We start from the raw sequence: 18,712 nt of genomic DNA on the forward strand, positions 1-18,712 counted from the left end.
GACTGGGGTATCCAAGTCGTCCGGTGGGTCAAGACAGAGCTGAGAAGAGCAAATGGCCTCGGAAAATTGGTCACGGTCAATTGATTTAATTTTTCTGAACTGTAAACGTTTGACAGCCACTAGAGGTCTTTCAGGTTTTAGTTGACGGAAGACTGGGAAATGGTCAGAAAACAACTAACCAGTGTAGGGGCGCCCAGCAATGATGTTATCAGATATACGAGTGATGATCAAATCCAGTGTGTGACCAAGTTCATGGGTAGGGTGTACAACATGTTGTTTAAGACCTATCGACACCAGAAGATCAGACATGTTTCTACAGTCAGTGTCATAAGGTAGGTCCATATGAATGTTAAAATCGCCCAGTATCAACAAGGGCTCACTTGCCATGACCAAAGACTCGAGATAATCTGAGAATTCAGTGATAAATGTTGAAGTAGGCACAGGATGTTTAACAGAATATGGAGGCCTACAGACTATAACAACCCGCAAACGAGTAGTAGCCGCAGGATTGACCAACCATTCCGACACCTCGAATGACCCTTTTCCTGCTACCGAAACTTTTCCAACGTTGATGGATTCTTTGAAAATCAATGCAGTCCCACCTCCTCTGCGATCACTGCGGGGACAATGAAGGAGTTTGTATCCCTGTGGTGTCATTTCACTAAGAATAGCTGTATCATTGTCTGTAAGCCAGGTTTCAGAAACAGCAAATAGATCAGCTTTGCTATCGCATACCAAATCCACAAACGACGCTGACTTATTTCTCAAAGATCAAGCATTGAGAACGCAAAGCAAAAATTGTTGCGTATCGTTCTTGATATTTTCCAATACTTGTTGATGCTTGGCCGCAATAATATTGACCAAGTTACGCAGACACGGCTGTGCACGATTGTCACTCGCCGTTTGTCGAGTGTCGATTTCCAATTACAGTTTGAATAACAGAGGGGCCAGGATTTAAACTTATATCACCAGATTTGATCAGTCGAATCAGCTGAAAACTGGAAGTTGAATTGTGATGATAGTTCACTCTGGCGCCGAGGTAACTCATTCCACGAAGTCGACAACAAGATGGCGGCCTAATCTCCGAGTGGAATTTACATGTATATTGCTTGTTATCACTTCCAACGAAGACACTGAGCTGCCAAAACGAAGCGGTGTGCAAGAGAAATGATATAGGCTATTTCCAGATAAATATTTCTCAGGGTAAAGACCAAATAAAAACAATAAAAATGATAAAACTACGGAGCCAAGAAGAACACGTCCGCGTGCCATGCTGACGGCTGACCATGCTTATCTTCAATGGACAGTGGTTTGTCGCCTGTCCTCGTTGCTCCGTAGTCTTCGATCTTCCAGAAACGTTCACCTGGGTCTTCATGCTGAGTGCCGACTGACAGAAAGTTAACAGACGCTTGCTTTCTCCGGCTACTGTTTAGGGGCCCTGCGATACCCCAACCGAGTGGAGATCGATAACCATGGAGGCTATTTTCGTCTGGTGGGAACCTGACTTCATTTTGCGAGTGTGCTGCGGGTACATTGTTGCCCACAATTATTGATACTCGTTTCATGTCAACCTCTGGAAAGGTCAGACCTTGCAAGTGGGGATAGTCCTTAAAATCCACTTTCTCTGGCAAAACTTGTTCCGACTGATTGAGGTCTGGGAGGACATAGGCTTCATTGACATCTATATCACGGCCACACCCTTCCACAGGACTTAGGGTGAATGACACACATTTACTTTCTATCAGTTCCTCATTGTTCCTTATCGTCTTGATACTAATTTGTTCTAAAGTTCCTTCCAGATTAAGCTGATCAGCAAGTTCACTATCAATGAGAGTGTCAGTACATCCGATGTCCAAAAACGCATAGGTAGAAAGGGAAGCACCATTCTCTGTGGTGACAGTTACTGGTAGAGTTGCACCTTCCACATAGCTGCTACATGATCTTTAGGGGTATTCTCCTCTTGTTTAGTAACTGGAACAGCCTTAGGCTTGCACTCAAAGGAGTTTAGGTCTTCATGGCAAGAGAGACGGGAGTTGGTAACTGGTAGCCGGTCTTCCATATTTTCGCGCATGGGGGAAACATGTACTGGTACCTTGTCGAAGGGAGTGGAGTAATCTACTGGTGCAACATCTGGCATTGTCTTACATGGCCTCTTAGAGATGTCCAGCCTACTTGGCTCCGACTCTTCAAGAGCAGGTTTACGGCTGTGTTGGAATGGAAGCTTATCAGTCCCATAATTTGGAGGAACCTCATTATTGGCGCCCAGTAGACCAGTTCCTTCATCGTAATCCCTTACGATTTTCCAATCTAGCTCGGCTAAAGCTGCCTCATCCTCTAAACGCCTCAGTTCAGTTTTTGCATTTTGTCTGGCTAACTCGGCCTCCTCTTCAGCTCTTCGCTTCGCAAGCTCCAGCTTCTTGTTGGCTAACAGAGCTGTACGTAACTTTTCCTTTCTAGATGATGAAGAGGCCTTTGAAGACACTGAACTCCGGTGTGTTTTTCCACTCTTTATAGAGATTTCATCTTCGTGCTTCTGTGTTTCTCGATCTGACTGCATTTGCCTTTCACATTCTTCACATTCTTCACTCACACTCCAAATACACAAATCGATTTCAGTGAAGTTTTGCGGCAAAGTGTATAAGTGAACAACATCGACTGGCGAACTCGTGGAACAAAGTTGCTAGATACGTCGCTGCCGAAACGCAACAACTGCGTACTTGTCTTTACACAAATTGGGACCCCTCATCCGCCCAGAAAATGGTAGAGAGTTTAACCCTTGCCTGGAATTCCTTCGAAGCTATTCATGCAAAGTACATTCCAGGAATTAATGAAAGGAAACGTCTTCACGAAGTAGGAGCAAGATTCGAGTCCCTCAAAGAAACAATGACAATGCTGATCGAAGAATGTGAAATGTGAACAACATCGACTGGCGAACTCGTGGAACAAAGTTGCTAGATACTTCGCTGCCGAAACGCAACGCAACAAGAAAAACAAGAACAAAGGAAAAACGTCACGGACTAAGTTTAACTAAACGCTTTATAAATATAAAAAGGTGCGCAACACGGTAAGAGTCACGTCCGCTTTTCTAGTAGTGAGCCTGGGCTGCCTGTGAGCCACCCAAGAAGTTGTATTTGAGAACTTAGATTAGAAATGCATACTTGGTCTAACAATTTTACAAACGTGTTAATTGGGTTCTTTTCCAAAACGCATCAGAAAGTTTCAAATTTGGATTGCGTGCAGTTCATGGTTAGAACTGCTACTCATGGTGCAGGGTCAAATGAATGAATCTGTATATTGGAACAGCGAGGCACAGATCGAGATTTTCCATCAGTTCCCAGTAGGAGCTTATATAAAAAGATAAAATTAAATTCAGCTGTAATAAGTGTGTCCTGCTTGAATTTGTCACGAATCTTAGTCACGGTCGTTGCTGTAGGTCTTCGCTCGCTTTTTTTCTAGTAAACGTTCATATGGAGTTGTTGTTTCAGTGTTTTAGTCAGAGAAAAAGAAAAAAAAGGAGATGTGATATTTAAAATCAAATGTTGGCTGATTACGAATCAAATTGATTTGTTTAGTTTGAGTTCTAATCGTTCTTTTAGGAGTTTTGACCCCTTAACTTGCTTCTGTGGGTATTTTAGCTAAACCCTAAATCTAGGCACAATGCATAAATCTTTCTTGTCTTCCAGTTAAAAGTTACTTCTCTGGATTATATTTTCTGTTTACAACTTATATCATTTTTAGATACAATCAGCCCCATCACACATCAATGGTCTTTCAACGATCCCTATCCTTATAAGGACCACGTGTCCGGACAAGACGTTTTAAAGCTCATCGGCACCACATTAAACAACACAGACTACCTTAGCTTAGTTGGTCATTCCTGCTTGATATTAGGATCATTTACAGATCTTTGTCTTAAAAACATAACGGTTTGTGATTCCGAGTTCTCTTTGGCATTCTGGCTACTAATAAAGCATACCGCAACGGACCCTCAAATATTTCTTGGCACGTCTACAAATGATTTCACAGACCTGAAAGGTGTTTTTGTCTACCAAAATGAAACGAACGATACCGAAAGGAAAGTCGTAGTGGAGATTATGGTTAGTGGGCTTAGCTGGAAGGAGCCACTCAAAATTCAGCAAGAGATTTGGAATTTTATCGTGATAACTTGGAGAGCAGGAGACGGTCGCGAAAACCAATTAGCCACCTACATCAACGGAAAGTTAATTAATTCATCTGTGGTTGAAATGGAAAGTAATCTTTCGAAATACATCAAGCTGAGGGGAAACTTCCCAAGGCAGGTTCTACGTACGGAATTGTACTTGGAGAGTGGAGGATTATATGATGAAGTTATAACATGGAATAGATCACTGCATGGCTTTGAAGTGAGGAGAGCATTCCAGTCACAAATGAGTAGGTTCACGTCAGTAGCCTGAATTTATTACACGACTCGGGAAGTCAGAGGGCCAATAACTAAAATCAACCAATCAAAATGCTCTATTGCCGGTCAATATTCTCTCAGTATTGGACCGGGCACTGTCCCGAATGATCCCGAATGATACCGCACTTGTGTCCCTTTGAACTTCAGTCGTGTAATAAATCTCTTATTAACCAAGCTTGCTCGGGACCGTACTGGAAGAATATCGGCCCTCGGTCTTTTTTGTACGGACCTCGCTGCGCTCAGTCCGTACTGTCAAGACCTCGGGCCGATATTCTCCCAGTACGGCCCTCGCGCTTGGTTAATAAGATATATATATCATGAACAAGTAGGTTAGACTATTTATTTTTTAGCGTGTACTTCTAGAAACCATCAACGTAGCTGCTTTTTCCAGTATTTTTTCAAATTCTATGACCTATGGTTATTCTGTGGTCTGAAAGGAACAGAGGATTAATCGAACCACGCCATTTATTACATGTACTTAATTGTGATACCCATTGACGTATTTTCAGGAAACTCAGTCAGTCTTTTTTTTTCATTTCAATCAATTACAGATAAACTCTCAAAAATACACTGCACAGCCACAAATACCTCTCTAAACGTGACCTGGAAGGTTATAAAGCGTAAGTTATTTCAGATAAGGAAATCAACGTACAGGATTCAAGTCTGGAGAAATAAAACGCATGCGCAAGTTTTAAACAAAGTCCTTGACTATCCAACTGATCACCATTTTGTGAAAGATCTTGGTAAGTCTGTTCATATTTGTTATTTCAGGTAAGGTTCTATTAAATTTGTGCCCCTAACAACTTCGAAAAGATTTAAATTTACAGCCCTTTGAAGGTGACCGGAGTTCGCCGGAGAGACAAAACGTCATTTGTTCGCAAATAAGTGTGGTAAGCTGCTGTTATCCCCTTTTTTCGGGTATTTCTTAATATCGAAAATGCAGAATAAGTAACATCGGTTTGAAACACGGATTTCGTTGGAAGTCATAGCAACAAAGTCAATGTACAAAAAAAGAATTAATTATATAATAGAGAAAATTGACATGATCGTAAATAAACAAATATGCAAGATTATGTGAGCGGGGACATGATAATGGACATAATCAGTTTCCTGTTTTAAACACTACGTGAGATCTTAATTAAACAACCAGAGGAAATTCACTCCCTTTTATTTCACTTTCTTCAGCACCATACACCTCGTATAAGATTCGTCTCTGGAGAGAAGACAGTAAAGATAACAGGTGTCTTGGGGCTCTGCTCTGCCGCACAAAACAAGGAGGTAAAGAAAAATAATCTGGTTACTTTCATTCAGTGCGTTCACGTAGTGACACCTTTAAGTTTCCGGGTAATATAAGGTGCTTCAAATTTAGTCACTGCATGAAACCAATAAACTCATCTCGTATATATCTTTATGATAACATGTTTAAGACTGTCGTGGGATCGGTGATGGTCAGACAAGAACTTTCTAGATATTATGAGTGGATTGATCAGTGTAATCAAAGGAAATTGTCTCAACTCTGTCAATTGCCGAACGCGTCACTTCTAATCAGAGACTAACTATCATTGTTTAATATATAATTTATATTACTACAAGTAACTTCTGTGGGCTAGAAGATATTATATCATACCAAAACACATCCAGCTAAGAGCTTTTTTCAAAGTATGTTTAGTTACTTGTATAATTAACCTTACACTTTGTGTAAGGAAAGTATAATTTTCAGTACACACATGGATAATAAAGAGAAATGTCCTGAACGGTATACAGTCCTTATTCAACAAAATGATTATACATCAGTATATCGTTCCGTATACATAATGTAAAATGCTTCATGGAACCTCCTCATATTCGTCATTTCATGTAGTGTTTTGTTTTTAATCAGTACCTTCAGATATTCAAAATCTGACGATAGCTTCCTTTAACTCGACTTCACTTTTGGCACAATGGTCTCCGCCTGTTAAAGTTAATGGCATAATCCGAGGTTATAGTATTGAGGTAAGAGGTTAACTTTGCCTGATTCTCGAATCAGCTTTTAGCCTTTTTAATCTAGATGTGCTTACGGCCGATTATCTCGTGTTTACAATCAGTATTGCACATGCATGGTTATCTTTAACTACTGGAACTTCAAGTCGGACCCTCATTGCATTTGTCTACACTTGCATTAACAACAAATAGGCAAATGTATCAATATGTTAGTAGCTATATAGATAATGTTGAATTTGGTGATCTTTGCGGTTCAGGCGAGACATTAAAAGCAATCCGCATTCAGTTATCTATATACCAAATTCTGCCGGGTGCAAATTGGTTCACTATGTTTTCTCCATTTAAAGTTATTTGAAAAGGCAAGTAAGAAACGTCTCATAGCAGTTAAAGGCGCTGAAAGCTACCTGATAACTGGTCTCATAGCTAACACCGAGTACACCGTAGCAGTACAAGGCTTTACGTCCGCAGGGATTGGTCCGCTGTCACAAACCAAGACGGCCAAAACAAATAAAGTACCACCTGTTACAGGTATGCGGAAAGTATTATTTTTGGTTGCACTGCTTCCCATATGGACCTCTCTGGGCCTCATAAAGAACTTCAGTCATGTAGATGCGTATTTAGTATTGAGCCTGGACCAGATGTATCATCCAGTACATCCCTATTCTTTCAATAGTTTCGCGTGATAAAAGAGTACAACGACGGACTGCAAATATCTAAGGCCAAACCCCTAGGATTCTGTTTTGCTCCTATACACAAGCAAGTTGGCTACTTTCTTTACTTGTACAATGAATATATGAAGTTCATATATTTGAACTGCGGTATTAAATACGTATGATGCACGATCCTTCGCAGTAGATAGCGCTATTTATGCAATAGCGAAAATCATACCTGAAAAAAATCAGGCCTGTACGGGATTCGAACCACTGACCTCTGCGATACCAGTGCAGCGCTCTACCAATTGAGCTAACAAGCCAACTGGGAGCAGGCCGTTAAGTTGATTCGTAATAAACCCGTGTTATCTATGAATAAACTTGTGTTATCTATTTCTTTCTGGTCGCCCGTTTACCCTCCCTTTTTTAATTTTCTAGTTTTCTAAATTAATTTTTTCTCTATTATTTCGAAAAAGAAAAGCCCAAAAACGTCACCGCCATTGCTCTGAGCTCGGACATCATCAAAGTCACTTGGATACCTCTTGACCAAAGAGAGGAAGTGCAATCATATGACGTAGAATACTGTTCATTAGATTGCACCAGAAAGAGAGTGGGTAAAACTGCTGATGTACTGCTGAAAAGTCTTCCTCAATACACAGCATTTAAAGTTAAGGTTCGAGGTCGGAACACACAGTATGCAGGTCCGTGGGAGATGGCGAGGGAGGTGAATACATTAGGTCAGTCCACTGAAAACGTTGCCCCGTTATAAAATAATTCAGTTTTATCTACTATGCGTTGGCTGTTGATAAACAGCACACTTCCTTGTCATATTTGCATGTCAAGAGAAACTCAGCTACAGCAGGAAACCAATGCTGGCAGAGTTTTACACGGTTAAGTCACTAGAGAAAGTGTCAAATGTCGCTCACATTTGCTTCAACTAGACTTTGATGAATGCACCCAGCAACCATGCCATGAGGAAGCGGCGTGTAAAAATGTACCTGGTTTGTATGAGTGTAGCTGTGGGAAAGGATTTACTGGGGATGGATTTCACTGGTGTGAAGGTAAGAAATTTCCAACAGGTCCTGCTTAGTTAGAAATCTGTCAAATTACTCCGCTTTTACATAAAGTGTGAAATATAAAGTTTGGTATAGCTCATTACAATTTCGTTTACAGTTTCGTTAAATCTGTAGCAGACCTCTCACCCCATCTCTCGTGGGAAGTTTGAAAGGGTAAAAAAGGTCATAACCTGAGAATGATGTGATGGGAGTAAATTGAATTAAATCAATCATTAGCACCGATACCCTCAGAAAATGATAGCATATTACAACGGTCGGGAAAAGGAAGCCATGATAGGACGTTTGATGACTTTAGAATGACTAACTTTAAATGGTTGTTCTTCGGGCGGACAACAGAAAAAGAATAAAAATACGAAATCACGATACCGTGGTCCATTGTGAAAATGTGTGCTCCGAAAGGATAAACAACGGAAACTTAACTCATAACCTTATTTAGACACTGATGAGCTAGGAAAGCTCGTTACAAAAGTGTGCGTGTAAGTGTTCGTGTGCGGAAATACACAGAAGCCAGTGATAATCCGCCAGAACAAAACCTCACGAAATTGGTCAACCAACCTCTTACGATTGAAACATCTCCTTTTTCCTTTTTCTTTCGTAGTCGATTCGGGTAATAGTTTTGACGACGACTTCTGCCGGGAGGAGTTGTTCAGAAATATAACTTGGTTGCGAACTCCAAAGGGGAAAACCATTCAGCGAGGTTGTCCGTATGGATTCTCAGGTACTCTAAAGCAAGTATTTAAGTTGACAAAACTTCTTAAATTTGAGTTAATAAAGGTCGCGACATTTTTGTGAACTCAGATCGATGATATTGTCTCTTAAGTTGCGGAGGTTGAAATGTATTATTTAATTTAAGGGTGGGCCAACCGCTCCTGTTCATCAAAGGTCAAAGCGTCCTGGCATGAACCAGATTTGACAAATTGTGTCTCCGACAAGTTCAGAAAACTCCAACTTCAAGTACGTACTATTTCTCTGAGTTATTAGTATAATTAGTTGATTAGATTATCACTCTTAAGGTTATACTACCAATTCCGTCTGAAATTTTCGAAGTTACGTCTTCTCTTAAAAGGTATTCATAAAGGAATAAAAATGTATAAGCGGAAAACGGCCGAACGTATAGTTACTCTACAATGAGTTCAATTTTAATTTTAAAAGCTAGTTAAGCTCGCGTTAGTAAGACGTTTGAATGGTGCCTTGTGATGATGTTATTTGTTTTTTTGTTTGTTTTTTTTTTTATTGTTATTAATTTCTTGGCATATATTTGCCCTTCTGGACTGGTTTAGATTATTTCTAAGAATGAGATTGATTCCGACACTGCGGTATCTCTGGCCTACGAACTTTCAAAGCTTACGGACCCTACGCAAAATAGATTCACAGTCAGTGGCGACTTGGGCGCCGCTGTCGGAATGCTAGAACTTCTGGATCAAAAAACCGCACAAAATGCCTTAATGAATCAGGAAAAAGCTAATGCTTTTGTGAAGGTAAGTGTAAGAAAAAGAAAGAAAGAAACACTCTGTTACAACGGGGTCTGAAAGGCCACATGAGTAGTTTCGAGAATATAAATAGTGCAAAAAAGTAAGCGAATGTGGTCGTATCAAGTAGTTTGCAGAAAGAAGAAACTGGTTTTTTGTTGTTGTTGTTGTTGTTCAACGGTCAAAAGCATCCTTCGAGCAGTGGAATTTTGTTTTGTTTTTACAAGTTTTGGGCTGTCTTCCCCTTATAATCAATCATCACCTTTTGCAGAATGTAGTTAACGTAGCAAACAATCTTCTGGATGAAAGGACAATGGATGCCTGGCAAGATTCACCTCTGGTATGCTCTCACGTTTCTTGTTTTCTGTTAAATACATTCTCAACCGGTTACTGGGTAACATGTGATAACGTCTTGCGGGATTCATCAGTGCTAATGTTTACGAATGCATCTGCTTCAAAGACTGATGTTGCAACTGAGTACCTACAAGGTTAATTAGATCCTGGTGGACACTTTATCTAGCCTCTATTAATCAATTGAGACTTCTAAATGGCTTTACGGGTAATAACCCCTACCTGAAATGGCGCTGTTCAATGTGCTGAACAATAAACACGTACCAAGCTTTAGTTAGAAAAGTGTTGCCGAAGAACTTTTCCCTTTGAATAACAAAGTTTAATGGCAAAGGAACTTGATTATATTGTTAAACCTGCTGGTAAGCTACACTTTCTTCTCTCCTGGTAGAAATCTCGTTCAGATGAAGCTACAAAGCTCTTGATGACTATGGAAAATATAGCTTTGAAGACTGCTTCACTTTCAAACAGCACAAATACTTCCAGTTTTGACACTTCTAATATCGGTGAGTATTATTCACATTCATTCTAAAGCATACACTGTCATACCTAAGCCAGTCACCTGCTCTATTTTCTACGTCGATAAATAGCTATGTAAGATTATCTGAGTATAACTTAACTGCCGGTTCTAATTGCCCATATCAATGGCACGATATAGACTCACAAATTCTGTCAAGAAAAGAGTATTTAAAAAGGGATTCCTATCATTCTATGAAAGTACACGGATCATTTATACAAGACTATGTTACATTACCTCTTTTCGTTTAGTGTTAAAATTTCGCTCAGTTAAGGAAGAGGATTCTATTGCTGACAGAGTGATCTTTTCCGCGTTGGATGATGGACTTGGAAGCAAAATAGAGATGCCAACATCTGAGTTACAAAGAAAAGGCAACAGTACATCTTCAGGTACATGTATTGTCTTGTACTAGCAAGTTCCCTTTTTAGCCCCTAAGTTATAGAGGAGACGAAACACATAGACCGCAACATGATAATATATTGTTATGCAGTATATTTTGCATGACGAAGCTCGCTACAAAACGATGTATAAAGCTCTAGCCGTCATAGAAATTTGCATCATTCCATCGTGACTTTGACTAGATCTCTCTGTGTGGTCTCTACAGGGGCAGCTCATCATATTGCCTTTATATATATGAAGAACATTGCACAATTGCTGACCACCTCAAGGTAAGGTACACGGTTTCGTTGTAAATGAATAAAAATGGGTGAGAGTTTGCATGTTTTTTGATAACAATAAGCTTTGTATTGTTTCAGATTCTCTAGTGCTACTCAAGAGGAGAATATTAAGAGACTGAAGAGTGTGACTAATCCTGGTGTTATTTCACTTTCCACTCTTCCCAAATCATCAGGCAACTTCGCAGATCCTGTGGTGATATTTTTTCACAATAACCAGGTGAGAAGAGGAAATTCTCATACGTATATTAACGTCTAAATTATTAGATCCCATCTTGCCTTGATTCGAACAAACTCATCTTGAAGGTACTTACTTCATTTTTGAAACTAATCTATTATCAGATCAACACAGCAATCATGTGCGATCAATTTTGATCTCTTACGCGCTTACTTTCCGCGCAAAATTTCAAAGGAAAACAAAAGAAATAGCCGTTATCTCGCAAAATAAACGTTCCTAAAAGGAAACAAAGTAGGGAAAAGGAAAACTCGAGTACAGTTATCCTGCTGATTTTAAAATTTCCAATTTGTGTTTATCAGGCCAGTTTGTTCATAACAGAATACAGGTGCAACTTAAAGGGAAAGTTCAATTTATGGTTTACATTGACCGGTCCGATCGATCGGTTTTGCTAACATAATCGAAGAGATGACCGAGTATATAGTCGAATAATGAAATGATACAGAGGTTCCACAACTAACCGTGTCGTGAACTATAATTGGACGTGCGTTGAAACAGTTAATTTGCTCTCAAAAGCCATGGAGCGTATTTTCATATACATTTGTCGTTGTGATAACTTGTCACTGACGTCACTGGATTTGTTCTTTCAGAGTGACGTACGCCTCAAACCATTGTGCGTCTTTTGGAAAATTTCAAAGTAAGTCGCGAGGTCTTAGTGCTAATTCATAAACGCCATTTAAACCACTGTTATCATCGGCTGGTAACGCTGATGATATGCCATAAATTTCTGAGTTGGCCAGTTTTTTACTTTCCTTTTTCAGGGTTGGCGGCTCATGGTCCACCGAAGGTTGTTATATGAATTTGAAAAACTTGACCGTGACTGTTTGTCATTGTTACCATTTGACAAGCTTCAGCGTCCTTATGCAATATACACCGGATTCGCATATGGAGGTAAATTGGGTTCAAGTTGTGAGAAAATTTCTTTTCACTTTCTTCATCGTTTGTCACTCTCATTCTTCTGCCTCTCTGAGCATATTCTATATCTGTTAACCTAAGATCGATCTATATCTAAAATATTCATCTATACTTTTTTTTGAACGGTTATACATTGTGAAAGAAGACGTTTTGTAAGCAGTATACATTGTCCGACTATTTTTTTTTTTTTTTTGTCTTCAGGTGACCAACCAAATTGCCTTAGGACTTGTTACGTATATTGGCATCAGCATATCCCTGATTTCACTAGTGCTGGCTTTTGTAACGTTTTGCTCGTTTGGGTAAGAACTTCCCGCACAAGAAAAGTTGATTACTTTTGTTTGCTTTTTTGATTACTTTTTTGTAATCAATGTAATGTTACTTTTTTGTTTGCACGTAGTGCCCGGTGTTGTGGTCTATCTTTGTGTAGTGTCTAATCTAGGGTGAATTGGGGAGGGAAGGTGAGATCAATACATGGACTGAAGTGGCTGCATAGTGCGCCTGATGAATTCTGACGTCCGATCTCACCTTAACTGATTGTAAAGCGCGACTGATTATCTATATAGTAGTTTGCGCTATATAAATGTTAAATTGTTGTTGTTGTTTGTTTGAGAGGTGTTGGGTACATACTTATGGAAATCTCCCTCTCAGTTTCTCCACCTTAACATGAGAAAGTATGACATTGATCTTGTATAGTTGTGACTTGTAGTTTTTTCAGATGCCGAACAATAATCATGAGAACCTTCAGTAACCTACTATTTCCCACTGCTTTTTCTTAAGGTTTTTGAAATCGAATCGTAATTTTGCTCACATCAACCTGGTGCTATCGCTTTTTTTGGCCGAACTGCTGTTTGTTGTTGGTATGGAAAAGACACAGTACAAGGTACTTGATTATACTGTACAACAGTCTGGTTTCTCTCTCAACTCTTTGTACCAGAATCCAAATAATCACATGTCTAACAGAGGTTACAAACGTTCGTGTTCATGATACGACATGTAGCTCATCAAATGAGCCATATCATCGTTTGAACTTACTGAATGTCCTTCGTTCTAGTTAGCGTGTCATAACGGGATCTCTTCAGCCGGAAGTTAAAAGATACAATAGTTATCGCCGTATAAAAATTTGTGGACAGTTTTTTTCGCACAAATCGCTCTGAGCCGGTGGAGGTTATGATTGCAAACTGATCGCTTATCTTTACTGCTGTGTTTGTTTCTAGACTGGCTGCTTTGTAATTGCCATGTTGCTACATTATCTATTTCTTGTCGCATTTTGCTGGATGGCAACAGAGGGAGTGATTCTTTATATCATGCTAGTTAAAGTTTTCCCAACATCAAGTTCGGGTCCAAGGAAAAGGATATTTTTCCTTTGCTCATGGGGTGAGCCAATTCTTTGTTAAATGTATGAATGTCGATGTAACAGTGCCAAACTTATAGCGGAGCTGATCCTTAAATCTTAATACACAATGATATGTTCAACCTAAAGCAGAAACTTAAGGACGTTAAAATGATGAAAAGGTGAGCTGAGAGATTTAATGAAAAAAAATCGACAGAACTGAACTAAGCTGGGCTATTTTCATATCCTTCATTATGATTTGTGCGAATATCAGGTGTAAGACTTGGTTTGTAAAACTGTTGGATTAATAATTCAGCTGCGGAATATATGTTTGATTTTCAAGGTGTGTTCGATTCCAACAAATTCTTTTAATTCTAAAGGAATACCTCTCATACCTGTGGTTACAGCGTTCCTTATAGATAAAGAGGGCTACACTTCAGACAAACAGTAAGAGTTTTAATGTTTACAGACATTACATTAATTAATGTAATGTCTGTAACTGGGTACACGCGCCATCAGAAAAGCCGGAGTGATCGCATCTCGGGACAGCGGACGCGCGCTTCAAAATACAAAACAAATTTCAAAATGGCGGCTTCTGAAGCATTTGAGGATGTTGTTGAAGAAGTCATTCGTAGTGACACTGAAGAGCTACAAGACTCCATTGATGAGGAAAGCGACCAAAAAACTGTAGCTATAGAGTCGGCTGTCAACTGTTTTACAGAATGCAGTGACCTGGGGGAAAATATCGCACTTTTTAAACAAGAGGCAAAAAGATATCTAAAAGGGCTTTAAGAACAACATGCTCGAGGGAACGATTCATTTGCCATTTTGTGTGAATCATCACTCAACACAGGGGTAGTGTTAAAAGACGAAGCCTGTACATGGTTGGATTTAATCTACAGGAGGCTGTCAGCTCGTCAGCGAATTAGGAGACCGTGGTATTTGGAGTTTACCCGTGACATTCCAAAGGAAATTTTTTTAGCTCTTAAAAGGGCCTTTTCAACCAAAACAAATCATGAGCTAAGGAGCGATGTAGACATCGAAGGAAATCGTAAGGGCCTCTCAAACAGAATTGCATATTTGCCTTCTGTTTTTTACATGTTTCGAATTTTGACAGGAAAATCAATAGGACAGTTTAAAAGTTATTTGAGAAGGAAGACACCTGGGAAGGGCAAAGCAAAAGTCCTTATTAGGAGGTTTAAGGAATTCAAACTTTACTACAAGTATTCAAAGCGGCAAATGACTGTTTCGTGTCATTATGGTTTCTGGAACATACATGGGTTTCCTTTACATGACTAAGTTTATTATGTACAATTTGTAGTCTGTTAAAAATGCTTTTAATAAGATTCTTGCATTGTTGATTGTTTACAAGATCGGAAATAAATATGGGTTTTTAAAACCTCTGAACATTTCTTCTTGACAAATGAAAATTGAAAATTTTAATACTTTACTACAATGCATGTAAGGTATGCATAAATACTTCAGTCTGGTCTATGTACTAAAAGCTTGTTGTAAATACATGTTATTCAATGGAATGATAATAAATTATTCATATACATTAACAGTACTTAATGCATGGTCAATAACTACAAATACAGCAAGTAACATACACAAGTATAAATACAGGCATCAAAATGCAAAATTCAAAAAAACTGGTATTTGATACCTTATTTAAACAAGTTATGCAAGTAATAGTTCATGCCAAATTTTTAACATTGATTTGCATGTAACTACTTAAAGATCTAACTGCACATCAAAGACAATTGTTGCATAAAATGTACATAAACCTCTGAAAGACACTTTGATTGTCCAACATGCAAAGCTTTTCACATTTTAAAGGACAGTGATTTCACTGAGTTAAAAATTGCTTTAGTAGAGCTTCTTATTAACAGCCAGCTTTCCTGATTGACAAGACAGCAAAATAGCCTGCCTATGTAGGTGTGAACAATACCCACACCTTTCTGACACCTCTGGCTTTGGGCAACCACAAAAACAAGTTGTTCAGGGCAACTCTGTTAGGGACATACCTGTCCTTTGAAGGAATGTAATTGTCAAGGTTATATCCCTTTCCCTTAACCAGATTAAAGAAAGAAATTCGTGGCCAAAAATTTGCTGCCATCTCATGCCATAGTTGGTGTTTTGGGAGTACCTTGAAATAGCAATGTGTTTAGCTTCCCTCCTTTCCATTGAGGTAACTGAAAGACCCTTTCCATACTTGCACTTAACATCTTTGGTATGCACAGGGACAATGTAACCTATTGTCCATACAGTAGGTGTTACTATCCCAATAAAAAAACTATAAGCCCTGAAATAGTTGGTGCAGTAAGAAGACAGCACTTTAATTTCATCATCACTGATAGTCATTCTGCAGAATAAAGACACTGCATTTCTTAGTTGCAAGCTCACAAATGCAAAAGTGTGCAGTCTGAAGGTTTGCCTTGCAATGTCTGCAGGGGACTCCAAAGACACAACTAGATGCATAAAATTATGTAAATACATCCTGGAATCTCTGCCTGTAAATCTATACTCAAAGTCTTTCCCATCTGCCTTTGTTTCTTTAAACCACCTTGTGACTTTGTTTGCTAAGCGGGACAGCTGGCATTTAGATTTCAGTGCCCATACAAACTTGGAAAATGGAGAATCCCAAGGTACCCCACTCATATTTGTTACATTACCTCCAAGGGCAGACTTTTGGATAGCTTCATGCAACATTATTTTGTGAATATGCTGACAGGCATTATTCTTTAGATGCAAAGGATCTAAATGTGCTCTGTCAATGAATTTACCAATGAGTGGCTCAAACTCCTGCCTACTCTTACTAGAAGCCATGAATGCTGTTATTTTGTTGCGTTTAGTGTTGGGAGCTAACTGAGTCTTGTTTAATTTATCCTTGAGGTCACCAACTTTCTTAGCAACAGATAATCTCTTATGATATTCCCATGGTCTGAAATCATTATGGGGTTCTGGGCCAAATGATTTGTTTACATCAAGCAGTTCATCAGTTGAAATGTCAGCAAATGTTGAAAAATACTTGGCACTGTTTGGAAGCTCCCCAGCCAGAAAAGCCAACATTTTCATGTCATTGGGGAATTCTGAAAACTTAAATTTAATGATGGTTGTAAGGCAGAAAGCTGCTAATCTAACGAGACATTTTGTTAAATTTCTGTAACAGCCATCAACCTGATCCTCAGGTTCCAAATCAGAACAGAAGCTCTCTCTTACACTCTTTAAGGTTCCTATGTCAACTTCTTTGAGAAACTTGATAAGTTTGTTATAGGGAACTAACCAAGGCAAGGAACATGACATTACTTGAATGTGTGTTGTTTTAGTTTTCCTCTTAGGATTGGTAGTCATTAAAAGAGATCTGTACACAGATCTGTACTTTTTCTTACCCATTACCCCTTTTTAATAGAAAACTGAAACACTTCTAAGCATGTTTATGTCTGAAGTTTCAAATTTTTCAGCTGCATTCTTATAAAGTTTAGGAAAAACCTTTTTGGAAAACTTCTTACTTTTTGACATAAAGTCAACTAGTATCTTTGTAGGGCACCTTTCCTCAGCTGTACTAAGAATACCTATGTGTGCTGGAGTATTATCATTTAGGTCAGCCCCATGTATTTCTTTGGCTGCTTGGTATGTCTCTGACCTTCTTTGTGTCTCCACTGTTGAAGATGGCCTCTTCTTATCATCAGAAGGGAGGAGATTCGGGTTTTTGCGTCTTGCCTTAATAGACTGCCTGGTTAGAAAGGCCTTCTCTTTTTGAGGGATAGCTGTGCCAGCTTCAGGCAAGTGTTCTCCCAATTCTTGTATGTCCTCAGACACTTCATCTACCTTTAAAGAGGTGGAAAATGTGGAATGATTCAATTCCGGTACATGCTTGTATATGCTGTGGTTCAAATTGATCATAACCTCAATAATTTCACTTTGATTTTAACTCATTGCTACATACAAGAACATTAAGAAAAATATTTATTGAGTCAAGGATAAAATGAAACAAAACATACATGTCATTTAGCTCGTTAATGTAAGTTGATTATCCATGTATATAGTCATAAAGTTAAGTCAAACCAGTAGACTCTGCAATTGCACTATATGAAAATGCAGATAAGTTGACAGCAAATATAAACGAATTTGACAACTTTTCCTTAGTGTCCTTGCCAGTATAGTCTAACTTTTTATTTTTGTTGTTTTTTCTTTATCATGAGTGGGAATGTTAATAGACACAAATCCATAAGGCTTCTATGTAAAATATTTTGATTACAAAAGCACAGATCTGGGTGCCAGCCTGCTTATAATATGTTGATTTATTTTCTCTCTAAAATGTATGTGAGTGAGGAGTTAAACTTTTTTTCGTGGGGGGGGGGGGGGGGGTTTGAATACTTACTTTCCGAATAAGGTTTGATCATTTAGCCTTTTGCTTGACTAGAATTTTGAGAGTCTTGGCAGCTTCATCTCTTAAACGCCTTTTCTCTTTCAGAAAAACTCCAACATTAAACCGGCTGTAAACTTTAGCCTTCCTTCGAGCCATAAGGTTAATGTTTATGACGTCTTCACTGTGTCCTGTTTTTTAACTCCCATCATACTTTAACTGAGGTTTAGCTGTAGTTCAGTTTAGATTCCTCAATACTCGAAATAACAGCTTTTGCTTTGCCACTTCCTGGTATCTCCCTGTTCACAGGCTTCTTCTCTTAACACTGCTCCTGTGTTGAGTGATGATTCACAAAAAATGGAAAATGAAACGTTCCCTCGAGTTTGTTGTTCGTAAAGCCCTTCGACTATATCTTTTTGCCTCTTGTTTAAAAAGTGCGACATGTGCTCACACATCGCTGCACCAAATAGACCAAATGGCTCGCTCTTCCTGGCCGTCGCACGGTTATTCGGTTGTGAGAATCGAAAATTTAAAAACATAGGTTTCTTCTTCCATTGCTTTTCCTCGGTTCTTGGTGGAAAACTGTACTCTTGCTGTAGACAGACGAAATATATATGAAGCCAAATATTAGCAACTGTTAGTTAGCGATACGCTTAAGCACAAACAAGAACTCGAGTGGGGACATACCTGCAATACCTGCAGAGACCGTCG

At 39.0% G+C, this 18,712-nt stretch overlaps 1 pseudogene across 1 annotated transcript in view; it reads left to right on the forward strand.

Annotated features, from left to right (window-relative positions):
• LOC111323943 (uncharacterized) overlaps nt 1-18,712 on the forward strand; it is a 32,010-nt pseudogene that overhangs the window by 9,551 nt on the left and 3,747 nt on the right. The window contains exons 3-23 of the transcript XR_015993421.1: nt 3,739-4,410; nt 4,990-5,181; nt 5,624-5,716; nt 6,318-6,430; nt 6,766-6,946; nt 7,545-7,805; nt 8,010-8,129; nt 8,743-8,862; nt 8,998-9,098; nt 9,425-9,622; nt 9,885-9,953; nt 10,353-10,467; nt 10,730-10,867; nt 11,083-11,146; nt 11,234-11,372; nt 11,978-12,024; nt 12,149-12,278; nt 12,504-12,601; nt 13,080-13,182; nt 13,517-13,676; nt 14,013-14,079. The product of XR_015993421.1 is annotated as an uncharacterized LOC111323943 (transcript). The remainder of the gene's footprint in view (nt 1-3,738; nt 4,411-4,989; nt 5,182-5,623; nt 5,717-6,317; nt 6,431-6,765; nt 6,947-7,544; nt 7,806-8,009; nt 8,130-8,742; nt 8,863-8,997; nt 9,099-9,424; nt 9,623-9,884; nt 9,954-10,352; nt 10,468-10,729; nt 10,868-11,082; nt 11,147-11,233; nt 11,373-11,977; nt 12,025-12,148; nt 12,279-12,503; nt 12,602-13,079; nt 13,183-13,516; nt 13,677-14,012; nt 14,080-18,712) is intronic.

Source organism: Stylophora pistillata, chromosome 11 (genome assembly GCF_964205215.1).
Source record: "Stylophora pistillata chromosome 11, jaStyPist1.2, whole genome shotgun sequence".
NCBI lineage: Eukaryota > Metazoa > Cnidaria > Anthozoa > Scleractinia > Pocilloporidae > Stylophora > Stylophora pistillata.